At 46.3% G+C, this 14,784-nt stretch overlaps 1 long non-coding RNA gene across 1 annotated transcript; it reads left to right on the forward strand.

Moving 5' to 3' along the window:
- Positions 1-10,820: 10,820 nt before the first annotated feature.
- Positions 10,821-12,279, forward strand: LOC141042290 (uncharacterized). The gene is made up of 3 exons (XR_012204390.1): positions 10,821-11,209; positions 11,375-11,521; positions 11,990-12,279. It is a non-coding gene; the product is annotated as an uncharacterized lncRNA (long non-coding RNA).
- The last annotated feature ends 2,505 nt before the right edge of the window (positions 12,280-14,784 follow it).

A 14,784-nucleotide genomic window follows, 5' to 3' on the forward strand; every position in this document is an offset into this window, starting at 1 on the left:
TCCCGTGGGCTCCACTATCCGCCAGGGCGCGCCGGAGGCCCCTAGAGCGCCCTGGTGCCTAGTAGGCCCCACGGGCCTCCTCCCGTGTACTCCAGAAGCTTCCAGGGTCTTTATCACCAGAAAAAAATCTTCAAAAAGGTTCGTGGCAATTAGACTTCGTTTGGTATTGATACGCTGCGAAGTAAAAACAAGCAAAAAAACAGCAACCGACACTGGGCAATAGGTTAATAGGTTAGTCCCAAAAAATTATATAAAGTTGCTAGTAAATGTATATAAACATCCAAGATTGATACTTTATTAGCATGGAATAATAAAAAAAATATAGATAGATTGAAGACGTATCACGCATCCGTCCGCTATTTAAGCGTGGCCAGACGCCGAGCAAGAACCATACCACACCTCCGCTCTCCATCTCCTTCTTGTACCACACCCGTCATGGCCTCTGGCTCCAAAGTCTTGTGGGATGGCCTCTCCAGCGAGCAGAAGAAGGAGCTCTCCGGCATTGCAGCAGCCTGGATTGCCCGGCGAGCTAGCCAGATACAAGCTGGCTTGTCAGCAACATCTCCGGAGCCGGCGCCACCGCCATCGCCAAGCCGTCCTAGCCCATCCAAGCTGGCCAACGTAGTCTCCCGCCAAATCCTCGCGAGCGATGGCGGCAACACATGCAACAGGCAGAGAAAGAACCATCTTCGCGGAGGTTGACGCGACGGTGGAGGAATTTGACTAGGGCACCAACGACGACATGGCCAACATCGAGTTGGCCGCGCCCCGCCGGCACGACGACGAAGCCGGCACGTCCGCGACCGCCACGGACAGTGAGAAAAAGTAGACTATGGGAGGCCGCCGCTGCTTGGGTCGCACGAAGTCCACCACCACAGCGGAAGTGAGGAAAATAGACCATGGGAAGCCGCCGCCGCTTGGGTCCCATGAAGTCCACCACCACCGCCTCGCCGGGTTACACGGCTGGTGGCTTGCCCGCTTCGCCGGGGCGTAGGCCACGACAACTGTCTTCCCCGCCCAAAAAACCAACTCCGATCCGTACTTCGCAGTGGCAGAAGGAGGCTACTCTCCCCTTTCGCTAAAGCATATCTCTTCGAGGCTTACGACAGTCTGATGAGCGGACTGCCGTATATAGGAAAGACATGTTGTGGGAATGAACATACCATCTGGTTTATATGAAAATCATCCAGTTTGCATGTAATTTTGTGTGGTTTATTGAAATTCGGTTTAAAATGTATGCGGTTACAGTTAGATGATCGGCTTCTGCATCAGTATCCGAACTGGTTCCCCTCGATCAGCGAACGGATGCCGTGTCCAGTTTAAGAGTTGGCGATGGAGATGCCCGTATCATCTTTGGTTGCCTCTCCCGATTTTTGGAGTGCTGGATTGCCTCCTGTCTCGCACTAGAATAACGTAAAGCAGCATCGGTGCATGTGCCAGTGAGTCGACGACAAGGGTGTTTTTCAGAGAGCCGTTTCTCAATATCAGTTATCCGTTTTCTTATTCTCAAAAAAAAAAAAGTTATCCGTTTTCTTTTATTTAAAAAGAAATAGAGTTATCCGTTTTCCTTAGGCGATGAGGGTACGGGGTTCCCTCCTTTTCATATTCCACACGGCCATGTGCGATCTTGCTGATTGGCGAGATTAGGGACTGTCACGGCAACTCTTCGATCGTGTGATTCGATCGGAATCCACTTTGGAGAGAGAGTATCCGTCTCTGGCACGAAGAGTTGTGCACCATCTGTGCCTTATCTCGCCTCGCCAGGAATCAGTTCGTGCCCTGCACGCGTCCGTCCTTGCGCGGCTCGACGTCACTCCTCCGTTTCCTTCCGTTAGTAGCAGTGGCGTGTGCTCCGGTGGTCCAGTCGCCTACTCGTTCAACGGTTCAAGCCCCTTCTTTTAGAGAGGCTTCCTTGGACAAGCTCAAGCTGACCCCAATGCTGTCAAAAAAAAAAAAAGCTCAAGGTGACCCCAAAATGGAAAAGTACAGTTATGCTTCCTAAAATAAGTGAAAAGACACAACTGTGCTTTCTGGTTTTTTGATGCTTTTCTTTGTTTATGTTTTTTTAATTTTTGGTTCTTTCTAGTGATATTTTTCGTGGAAACCTATTAACATGGAATCTATTTTTGAAAATCTTGTCACGAGACGGCAAAACGGATCATGATTTAAATGCACGGTTAATTGTTTTTTAAAAAATGAATCTATTTGAAAAGAGAAAAACCTCCTAGGTTGCGACAAATGATGCACATGTAATGCGTTACTTGCCACCCCCGATAAAATGGAATTTACCGTTGCAAGGGCTAGCCCTTATAATTAGTGATTTCGTGAAATTTGCTATTCGACGCATTAAGGGAGCTCTCGTGCATCGCTCCGAGCGCTATGCAGTGTCCCTCGTGCGAGATGCCCCCCCCCCCCCCCCCCCCCCCAGCATGTGAGTACACTTATGTTTTTTTTTCTCATTTTATTTCTGTCAATTTAATTAAAAAATTATGAACACAACACAAAAGCTGTGAATCCAGAAACAATTCATGCATATTAAAAAAATGCTCCCAAATTAAAAAAAGTTGATGAAATGTAAAAATATTGAAAAATCAAAAGCGTTCATGATTCCAAAAAAATCATGGATTTGAAATATGTTTGCAAATAAAAAAAACCAATTTTAAAAATGTCTGCGAATTCAAAAATTGCTCGGGAAACTGAAAAATGTTCATTAATTCAAAAACTGTCTGCGGATATGAAAACAATGTTTGTGAATTAAAAAATATTGCTAATACGAAAAATGCTCACAAATTCAAAAATTGTTCGAGCCCTTGAAAAAATGTTAGGGAATTCAAAACTTGTTCGTGGAATTTAAAAATGTTAATGAAATAAAAAAGGTTCAGGTATTAAAACTATATTTGTTAATTAAAATAATATACATAAAATAAAAAAATCAGGCGCATTTGGTTGCCTGCATAAGGCCCAACCAGGCCCGCGTGGGAAGGAATTGGGTTGTTTGGTTGGCCTGTATACAGTTTTCGGCCTACACGGCACGAACTTCACAGCACTCCGAGCCAGGCGTGCGACCTACGCCCAGATCGACAGTTTCTCTAGAGCCAGGCTCATGCGAGGCAGGGGAGGGGAACGCGGCGCTGAGCTCCTGCTACCAGGGAGATGGCGCGAGCTCACCCGCGTCTCCGAAAAATCGTTGGGAGGATTTCGGCTCACATCCCGCCGATTCGGTCACCCTATTTAGCCCCCGTCCTCTCACCGCCCAAAGCCCTACCACCTTTCTCCCCCCTTTCGATCTTTCTAGCCGACGCGCATCAGCACAGACGACCAGGTAAGCGGAGCTCCTTCGCCGACCGGTGGTCCACGGCGGCGGCGAGTCCTGTCCTCAACTTCTCCGGCCCTTCTCGCCCCCCCCCCCCCCTGAGCTGCAACAATGGCCTCTATGATTTTAATGACCTCTTTCTCATGTTCATTCTAGCTAGATCTGAGAGGATGTGGTCGTAGGGTTAGATATGCAAGCGTGTGGTAGGGTTGATTCGTGAATTGATCTTTGAACATATGCTAGATTTTGATCTAGTGGTAGCTATTTGTGTTGGATCTGTGTAGATTGAGTAGTGTGATAGTAATGAACACTATGGATTCATAGTTAGTTGTGTAGGATTTGTAGCATGCTAGAGTAGCTATTTGTGATGAACACAGTGGATTCATAGCTAGTTCTGACATTGTGGTAGCTATTGGTGATGGATTCATATCTAGTTGGCATCTATGCTCCTACTTTCATAGATCGCCCGGTTGTTATTTTGTGGTACTGTGTGTGTTATGCTTACTATGTATGCGTGATCACGATTGTAGGACATGACCACGCAGACGTAAGATCTTACTCAAGCCTTTGTCCTGTCGGATAGCCAATTTGCGGCTTCCTATGTCAAGGACTCGCAGGCCCTCCTCGATTAGAACATGCTTGCTGATTCAGAGGTGTTCGAGGTTTCACCTGGTACTTGTAGCTTTGTGCGAGTTGTGCTCGTTGAGCCAACTGCCACTTATGTTGCCACTGCACTGAAGGCCAAGAAGGATGGTAGGAGGAATAACATGAAGTGGCGTCTGTTCATGTCCACATTCGCGCTGAACAAGATGTGCGAGCTCATCTCTAGTGGGTGTCGGTGTCAAAACCGGCAGATCTCGGGTAGGGGGTCCCAAGCTGTGTGTCTAAGGATCGATGGTAACAAGGGACTATAGGGACACACTGTTAACCCAGGTTTGGACCCTCTTAAAGGAGGTAAAACCCTACGTCCTGCTTGATTATATTCGATGTGTATAAGGGTTATAAGAGTTGATCTACCTCGAGATCATAATGGCTAAACCTAGCTGTCTAGCCTATGATTATTCTGATAGCCTCTACGGACTAAACCCTCCGGTTTATATACACACCGGAGGGGCCTAGGGTTGTACAGAGTCGGCATTCAAAGATTTAGTGCCAAACATTCTAATGCATTCTTCCTCTAGCAATTGAGCACAATTATCGGAATCCTTATTTTCACGGAAGACATTAAAAAGATGAAGCATATGAGGCACCCTCAATTCCATTTTTTAGTTTTCTTTTATAGACTAAACTAGTGATAAAACAAGAAACAAAAAGATTCGATTGCAAGATCTAAAGATATACCTTCAAGCACCCACCTCCCCGGCAACGGCACCAGAAAAGAGCTTGATGTCTACTACAAAACCTTCTTCTTGTAGACGTTGTTGGGCCTCCAAGTGCAGAGGTTTGTAGGATAGTAGCAAATTTCCCTCAAGTGGATGACCTAAGGTTTATCAATCCGTGGGAGGCGTAGGATAAATATTGTCTCTCTCAAACAACCCTGCAACCAAATAACAAAGAGTCTCTTGTGTCCCCAACACACCCAATACAATGGTAAATTGTATAGGTGCACTAGTTCGGCGAAGAGATGGTGATACAAGTGCAATATGGATGATAGATATAGGTTTTTGTAATCTGAAAATATAAAAACAACAAGGTAACTAATGATAAAAGTGAGCGAAAACGGTATTTCAATGCGTTGAAACAAGGCCTAGGGTTCATACTTTGACTAGTGCAAGTTCTCTCCACAATAATAACATAATTGGATCATATAAGTATCCCTCAACATGCAACAAAGAGTCACTCCCAAGTCACAAATAGCGGAGAACAAACGAAGAGGTTATTGTAGGGTACGAAACCACCTCAAAGTTATTCTTTCCGATCAATCCGTTCGGCTATTCTTATAAGTGTCACAAACAGTCCTAGAGTTTGTAGTAAAATAACACCTTAAGACACAAATCAACCAAAACGCTAATGTCACCTAGATACTCCAATGTCACCTCAAGTATCCGCGGGTATGATTATACGATATGCATCACACAATCTCAGATTCATCTATTCAACCAACACAAATAACTTCAAAGAGTGCCCCAAAGTTTCTACCGGAGAGTCAAGAAGAAAACGTGTGCCAACCCCTATGTATAAGTTCACAAGGTCACTGAACCCGCAAGTTGATCACCAAAACATACATCAAGTAGATCACGTGAATATCCCATTGTCACCACAGATAAGCACATGCAAGACATACATCAAGTGTTCTCAAATCCTTAAAGACTCAATCCGATAAGATAACTTCAAAGGGAAAACTCAATCCATTACAAGAGAGTAGAGGGGGAGAAACATCATAAGATCCAACTATAATAGCAAAGCTCGCGGTACATCAAGATCGTGCCATATCGTGAACACGAAAGAGAGAGAGAGAGATCAAACACATAGCTACTGGTACATACCCTCAGCCCCGAGTGCGAACTACTCCCTCCTCATCATGGAGAGCGCCGGGATGATGAAGATGGCCGCCGGTGACGGATCCCCCTCCAGCAGGGTGCCAGAACAGGGCCCCGATTGGTTTTTGGTGGCTACAGAAGCTTGCGGCGGCGGAACTCCCGATCTAGGTTATTTTCTGGAGGTTTCTGTATTTATAGGAATTTTTGGCGTCGGTCTCACGTCAGGGGGGTCTCCTAGTCGTCCACGAGATAGGGGGACGCGCCCAGGGGGGTAGGGCATGCCCTCCACCCTTGTGGACGGCTCGGGACTCTTCTGGCCCAACTCTTTTACTCCGGGGGCTTCTTTTGGTCCATAAAAATCATCAAAAATTGGCACGTCAATTGGACTCCGTTTGGTATTCCTTTGCTGTAAAACTCAAAAACAAGGAAAAAACAGAAATTGGCACTGGGCTCTAGGTTAATAGGTTAGTCCCAAAAATCATATAAAATAGCATATAAATGCATATAAAAGATCCAAGATGGATAATATAATAGCATGGAACAATCAAAAATTATAGATACGTTGGAGATGTATCAGGCACGCGGATTATCTTCGGCATTGCAAGGCGGGTTCCTTCTCCTGAATATTTTAAGTTAGCTTCCTGCATAAAGGAACCGTGTCCGGCTCTGCATAGTCAATACAACCCTTAGCCACGAAGGCAAGATGTCAAAATAGGAATAGTGTCTTTTACTGACAACTTTTTCGGCAAAGCGTCACACTTGACTCTTTAACATTTCGAACCGTTTTCATGCCTCCCGTTTCGCGTTTCGAGGTTCGGCCTCCATTGGCACGTCTTGTCAAAATAGAGATCATGCCCGCCCATTATGGGATTCTCATCAATACGGTTTGGGTAACCCAACCGCGCCTTACGCACGATCTAGTTGGGAACAGGGCGAGGTTTATGGCTTGAGTGTGGGACGTTTGGTATTTTTCATCGTCTATAAGAGGATAAAGATCCCTCCTTTTCCCCATGCCTTCCTCTAGCTCATGTCTTCGAACCTCCAAGCTCTAGCACCCACAACTTTGATCTTTCCTACCGCCGCCACCCTCCCCTGCAATGGTCGGGTCCGGTTCCAAGGGCAAGTGGCAGGCCTTCTCTGTCACCGAAAAGGACGTCAAGGATCTCCGGAGCACGGGCTATCTGTCTGCAGATATCGCGCATAGGATTCCTAACAAAGATCAGGTTATCCCTACTCCGGAGCCTGGTGAGAGGGTCGTGTTCATCTCCCATTTCCTCTGAGGGCTAGGGTTTCCCCTCCATCCCTTCGTCCGAGGTCTCATGTTCTACTACGGGTTATATTTCCATGATCTAGCCCCAAATTCCTTCCTCCACATATCGGCGTTCATCGTCCTGTGTGAGGCTCTTCTCCGCATCCCCCCACACTTTGGCCTATGGCTCAAGATTTTCAATCTGAAGCCGAAGGTGGTCGACGGACAACATGCGGACTGTGGCAGGGCCATGGTAAGCAAGCTCCCCAACATCGTCTGGCCCAAAGGGGCATTCGTAGAGATAGTCAAGGTGTGGCAGCAGGAGTGGTTCTACATCACCGAACCCCGCGACGCCAAATGGGCGGCCACACGTGACTTCAGATCTGAACCCCCACGAGACTCACCTCATGGACCGCCAAGGGCCTTGACTGGGGGTCCCAACCGGAGGTGAAGATGCTACAGAAACGCATCTCCAACATGTTAGGGGCAAACACTGGTCTCACAAACGTGATTCAAGTGATGCTCTTCCATCGTATCCTTCCCTGCCAGCTCCGGGCCTCCCCCATGTGGGAGTTCAATTTGGAGGAGCCACAGACCCTGAAGCGCTTCTTCGGCACCACGCATGAAGATATATGGAAGCAGCTCTTCAAGGCCCAGAAAACGTGGCCGAAGAAGACTAAGGACATCGGACTCGACATCGAGAACCCGACCTCGACGATAAGCATAATCTTTCCGAAGACCTATCTGGTCAATACTCCAGATACAATAAAGATTATATTGCCTGCTTTCGGTACAGGGCTGGACGGCAAAGGCTGAGCGGATCAACTGTCCGGCACCGCTGCCTGAGACCCCGGCAACATCCCAGCTAACGAAGATGCTGGTCCCGGCGCCCTATCAGGCACCAGAGAAGAAGACCAAGAAGAAGAAGGGCAAGGAGGCCAAGGGCGGCCCCCGCCACAAAGGTCCTTCAGACACAGTGTCCAGAGAGACCAAAGCCCTCTCTTCCCATGAGGGAGACGAGGAAGAAGAGGAGGAGGAGGTGGAAAGCGACTCCCCCCATAAGGGGAAGAAGAAGAGGGCGGCCTCCAAAGACCCGGAGGGGGAGGCGCCCAAGAGAGGGAAGGTGACCCTTTCGGATAGTTCAGACTCAGAGTCCGAACTAGTCCCCAAGATACCTCCTAGGGTGAAGCCCTAGGCTGAATCATAAGTATTCAGAAACTTACTGTTTATCTTCGGTCTTCCTGTTTCCATTATATAAGTTAATTTGTTTATTGCCTTTCAGCCCTCCCCGTGAGCTCCTGCAAACTCCATTATCGGGGGGGGGGGGGGGGATTCTCTACCGCCCAAAATGGCAGAGAGTGACACGCCGCCACGAGCCACCTCGCCTATCGCCATGGAGGACACCGAAGGACCTCTCCTGGCTGAGAGGGGGCGGACGAGGCCATCAAGAGAGCGCCCGAGGTTAATACCTCGGTCGCCGTAGGCCTAGGGGAGGCGTCCCCTATGAAAACCGATGGTGGGGATCCCCAACAATCCGGGCCCCAGTCGAACACCATTCCGGAGACCAGCATGGCTCCGGGAGCGGATAAGCAGCCCCCTTCGAAAGAGGGGGGAGGAGCATCGGCTCCATCGGCAGCCTCCACTAGTCCGGAGGCGCCCAACACTCTAGAGGAAGCACTGCAAAGTGCTTCCGTTGTGGAGGAGCACCGCACCCTGATGGGTGCGGTTATGGAGAATGTTTAGTCCACTAAAAATGGACTGAATGAAGCCTTCTGCAGCCTACCGACAGGCTTTGAGGTACGTGACGTAATGTTCTAAAAACTTTTCATATAAAAGAATAAACCTGTGTACAGACAGTAGCCCCTGAGGCTCTGTCCGGTTTAAAAAGGAACCAGACAGAGGATCCACATAGTATTCCGGAGAGTAACATACCGTGTTGTTATTGTAACAGGCCTCCATGTTGGCGGCAACCGCCCATGCTGCCGAAGTGTCCGAACTCAGTCGGAAGCTTCAGGTGGCAGATGAGGAACTCGACCGCATTAATAAGCGGTTCGACGAGACGCAAGGTATGCGTACGATGTTGAAAAAAGAATGTTTTTATATCAGAAGTGATATGTATATTCAGAGGTTAACTCGTGGAATGCTTTGATTATGATCACAGCTGGTGCAGCCGAGGTCGAGACCCTCAAAGGCGCCCTCGCCCAGGCCAAGAAAGAGGCGGAGGCGAATAGGCAGCCGCTGACAAAGCGGCTGCTGAACTGAAGACCGAGCAAGCTGCCCGTCGCCAACACAAAGCTCGGGTGGCCGAAGTCAAGCAGGAGCTGAAGGATGCCATCAGCAAATGCGAGACCTTGGAACAGAAGACTTCGGACCAGTCGTCCGAGCTTGCCAAGGCTCTCCATGATGTTAAAGAGGCGCGGATCGAGTCCCGGAGTGCTCGCGAAGCGATCCATCAGGCGAGGCAGATAGCGGTTGGTAAGGCCTTTCTTTTGCAGAGTATCTTTGGAGGTCAGAAGTATGCTTTGCTCACCCGAGTGTGGAGTTCTCCAGCCGCGTTTGCAGATCTTCCGAGGAGCGCCGCCGATGCCGCACAGTTCTTCTGAGCCCAGGAGGGGAACTCAACTGAGAAGCTGTTCTGGTCGCAATTTCTCGCGTTGAAACACCCGACGCCCCTGAACGACCAGCTAAAGCAGCTGACGGAGCTGTATAGGGTGGCAGGCTTGGCCATGAAGGACCTAATAGTCCAACTCTGGCCGGTCGAGCCGATTCTGAGCAGCTACTTCGGTTTGCTGAAGCGTCTTATCAATGCGTGACCACGGATTGATGCTGTAAAGCGCTCGACCTGGATAGAGGGTGCCCGGATGGCCTTCGCCCACGTCAAGATGCAATGGGCGAAGATGAAGGCCACCGAAGTGGCAAGCATAGGCAAAGATCATCGGAAGCCGGAGAGGTACTTCGATGATGTCCTAGAAGGAGCCCGAGTGATAGAGGGTCAACGTTCTAAGGATGTAATATTTGATTGAATGTGTTCGGGTTGTACAAACTATGTTATGAACCCATGCTGTGATATATCTATGTTTGAGCCTTTTGTTTCAAGCGATTTTTCCTCCTGTGCGTCCGTTTATTTGTTCTATTTCTGAAAGTTGCCAGTCGTCGGCTTCATCCCCCACATAGATGCTTGATACATCCATTTTGCGTCATGTTTTCTTACTATTATTTATGATGTTTTTATCCATAATAATGCTTTTTGGAGTAATTCTAATGCCTTTTCTCTCATAATATGCAAGGTATACATGAAGAGGGAAAATTCTGTCAGCTGGAAATCTGGACCTGGAAAAGCTACGTCACGCCACCTATTCTGCACAACTCGAAACAAGCTGAAACTTCACGGAGATTTTTTATCAAATATATGATGAATATTGGAGCAAATAACTACCAGAGGGGACCCACCAGGTGGGCAGAACCCACCTGGGCGTGCCAGGGAGCCCAGGCGCGCCCTGGTGGGTTGTGCTTCACCTCGGGCATAAACACCGAAGACCGAAGACGGAACCCGAAAAGATCGAGACCGAACCCGAAAAAACCGAACTAAAAAAGACCGAATAAAAAAACGGTCTGCACCATAATAAGACCGAACTAATTATGGTATGTTCGGTCCTCCTAACTTCAGGACCGAATATACCGTATAGACCGAATTTACAAAAGCCCATAGAATAGAGAACAATGTTTACGCAAGGCCCATCTGGCTAGCCCAAGGTCCCAATCCAGATACACACACGGAGACACCTCACGTCGTCATCTCACGGTTCACAGGAAACCTAGCCCCCACCCGCCGCTTCGCTCAACTCCTGCTCTCTCCCACAATGAACCCTAGCCGCCATCCGCCGCTGTGGCCCGATTCTCCCTTGCCGATGAAGTTCGGCGCACCGAGGCTAGCCGCGCTCCGCTGACCGACGAAGACCAGCGTCCCCAGCCATGGCCTGGACCAGTGACGACCAGTCAAACCCCATCCAAGATGCGCACCGCCATGCCCCATGCGTCACGCCGCCAACCCAAACCCTCTGCGTCGCTCCACTGCTCGTGACGCGTCCATCCGTCGGTGTTGCTCCTCCTTCTTAGTCTCTGCCCATCTTAGTCGTGGTCCTTCCATCAACTCTGGCGGTGCTCAAGGTGTGTTTTCTTTCCCCTTTTTCCTTGATATCTCCCTCTGTTGATCTCAGATGTGAATGGTTTTGGTTTGTAAGTTGCTACTTGCTAGATACTGGATATACATGTGAGATCAGAATGATTGTATTTGTCAGATGTGCATGACCGATTGTAATGATTTTATTTTAGGTGGATGAATCTTTGACTATGCAGTGACAAATCATAGCCACTCGAACGTGAAAAAATATTTTGAATGTGATATTGAATTTTTATTGGCCGCATATCATAGGAGTCGTAGTCACTGTCCCCTTCCGGTGCTCCACCTCGAAGCTGAAGGTGAGCAAGCTACTTCATCTCTCTATGTACATATATTCATTTATGTGCATCAATTATATTGTTCATGTTTTGTGATGTCTAGATTTTCTGATGTTCAAACTCATGTAGATGTAGTGGCTTGCTTGTAGGTGCTGCTATTGGAACAATCATAGTTTTTTGTTGGTTTTTATCTCCATGGCAGAGTGTACCATGCTATTTTCAATATATTAACTTGGAATGGTTGCTGTGTAGAGAGGGTACAGACACACCAATGTCATTTCTTAGCTCTCAATAAGAAGATTTTCTAAAATGTTTGCCAGATTTGGAGCACTTGATTATATGCACTTTATGTTGTGATTTGCTCATGTCAATGTTGCTTACATGTGCTGTTGTTGAAATAATCAATTTATTTTTGTTGGTTTGTATGTTCGTATGTACTATTGTTAGATGGAATCTTATAATAACGAGTAACTTCCTATTTTTTTGTAGATGTTTCCTACACCGGAATCTGATCATGATGAGGAGTTGAATGAGAAAGATGATGCATTTATAATTCTAGAGGCAGAGCTTGCCTATTCCATGGGCTGATGTAGCTTGTTATCTTCTTACTCTGTGTCAAAGATAAATGTTGTTGCTTGTATCTTCTTACTTTGTGTCAAATATAAATGTTGTTGTTTCACTTGCTCATTATCTTCTTACTTTCTGTATAATATAAATGATTATGTATGCATGAATCTTGTTGTTGGACCATGAATCATGAATCTTCTTACTTTATGCCATATGAATCTTGTTACCTTCTGTCAAATACAAACATGAATTGGTACTGGAAGTAACATGAATATGAGTTGTACTAATTAGTTTGGTCTGTTTGGTCGGGACCGAAGACCGAATAGTAAAGACCGAAGACTGAATAGTAGCTGAAAATACCGAAATTATTTCGGTCTTCAGTTTAGGAGGACCGAATTCTTGGAAGACCGAAAAGACCGGACCGAACAAACCGAACGCCCAGGCTGAGTTGTGCTCACCCAGGCCCACCTCCGGTACCCATCTTCTGGTATATAGGTCATTTTGACCTAGAAAACATAAGGAGAGGACTTTCGGGACGGAGCGCCACCGTCTTGAGGCGGAACTTGGGCAGGAGCACTTTTGCCCTCCGGCGAAGAGATTTCGCCGGGGGAACTTCCCTCCCGGAGGGGGAAATCATCGTCATCATCATCACCAACAACTCTCCCATCTTGGGGAGGGTTATCTCCATCAACATCTTCAACAACACCATCTCATCTCAAACCCTAGTTCATCCCTTGTGTTCAATCTTGTTACCGGAATTATAGATTGGTGCTTGTGGGCGACTAGTAGTGTTGATTACATCTTGTAGTTGATTACTATATGGTTTATTTGGTGGAAGATTATGTGTTCAGATCCAATATGCTATTTAATACCCCTATGATCTTGAGCATGACTATCATTTGTGAGTAGTTACTTTTGTTCTTGAGGTCACGGGAGAAATCATGTTGCAAGTAATCATGTGAATTTGATATGTGTTCGATAGTTTGATAGTATGTATGTTGTGATTCCCTTAGTGGTGTCATGTGAACGTTGACTACATGATACTTCACCATATTTGGGCCTAAGGGAATGCATTGTGGAGTAGCAATTAGATGATGGGTTGCGAGAGTGACAGAAGCTTAAACCCCAGTTTATGCGCTATTCCGTAAGGGACTGATTGGATCCAAAAGTTTTAATGCTATGGTTAGGATTTATTCTTCATATTTTTCTTGTAGTTGTGGATGCTTGCGGGAGGGTTAATAATTAGTAGGAGGTTTGTCCAAGTAAGAACAACACCTAAGCACCGGTCCACCCACATATCAAATTATCAAAGTAGCGAACACAAATCGAACCAACATGGTGAAAGTGACTAGATGAAATTCCCGTGTACCCTCAAGAACGCTTTGCTTATCAAAAGAGACCGTTTTGGCCTGTCCTTTGCCTCAAAAGGATTGGGCTATCTTGTTTGCCTTTTGTTACTACTATCGTTACTTGCTCGTTACAAATTATCTTGCTATCAAACTACTCTGCTACTTATAATTTCAGCACTTGCAGACATTACCTTGCTGAAAACCACTTGTCATTTCCTTCTGCTCCTCGTTGGGTTCGATACTCTTACTTGTCGAAAAGAGCTACAATTGATCCCATATACTTGTGGGTCATCAAGGCTATTTTCTGGAGCCGTTGCCAGGAAGTGAAGCGCCTTTGGTAAGGAATCATTTATATAGTGTGCTAAAAATTATTGTCACTTGTTACTATGGAAAACAATCCTTTGAGGGGTTTGTTCAGGGTATCTCACCTCGACCGGAACCACAATTAGCTACCCCTCAACCTGCCGCACCTACTTAAAATATTGAATATGAAATTCCTTCGGGTATGATAGAACAAATGCTAGCTAATCCTTATGCAGGAGATGGAACCGAACATCCTGATATGCACTTGATATATGTGGAACAAATTTGTGGATTGTTTAAGCTTGCAGGTTTACCCGGAGATGAGGGTATGAAGAAGGTTTTCCCTTTATCTTTGAAGGGAAAAGCATTAGCATGGTATAGGCTATGCGATGATATTGGATCTTGGAATTGGAATTGATTGAAATTGGAGCTCCACCAAAAAAATTATCCTATGCATCTAGTTCATCGTGATCAGAATTATATATATAATTTTTGGCCTCGTGAAGGAGAAAATATCGCTCTAGCTTGGGGGAGGCTTAAGTCAATGTTATATTCATGCCCCAATCATGAGCTCTCAAGAGAAATTATTATCCAGAATTTTTATGCTCGGCTTTCTCGTAATGATCAAACCATGCTTGATACTTCTTGTGCTGGTTCTTTTATGAAGAAGACTATTGAATTCCGGTGGGATCTCTTGAAAATAATTAAATGCAATTCTGAAGATTGGGAACTCGACAAAGGTAAAGAGTCAAGTATTAAACTTAAGTATGATTGTGTTAAATCTTTTATGAATACCGATGCTTTTCAAAAAATTAGCACTAAATATGGACTTGACTCTGAGATAGTAGCCTCCTTTTGTGAATAATTTGCTACTCATGTTGATCTCCCTAAAGAGAAGTGGTTTAAATATCACCCACCTATTAAAGAAGAAATTAAAGAACCGGTACCAATTAAAGAAGAAACCATAATTTATAATGTTGATCCAGTTGTTCCTTCTGCTTATATTGGGAAACCACCTTTCCGTGTTAGGATAAAGGAACATGCTAAAGTTTCAACTATGGTTAA

The sequence above is a fragment of the Aegilops tauschii genome, chromosome 3, assembly GCF_002575655.3.
Source record: "Aegilops tauschii subsp. strangulata cultivar AL8/78 chromosome 3, Aet v6.0, whole genome shotgun sequence".
NCBI classification, from domain to species: domain Eukaryota; kingdom Viridiplantae; phylum Streptophyta; class Magnoliopsida; order Poales; family Poaceae; genus Aegilops; species Aegilops tauschii.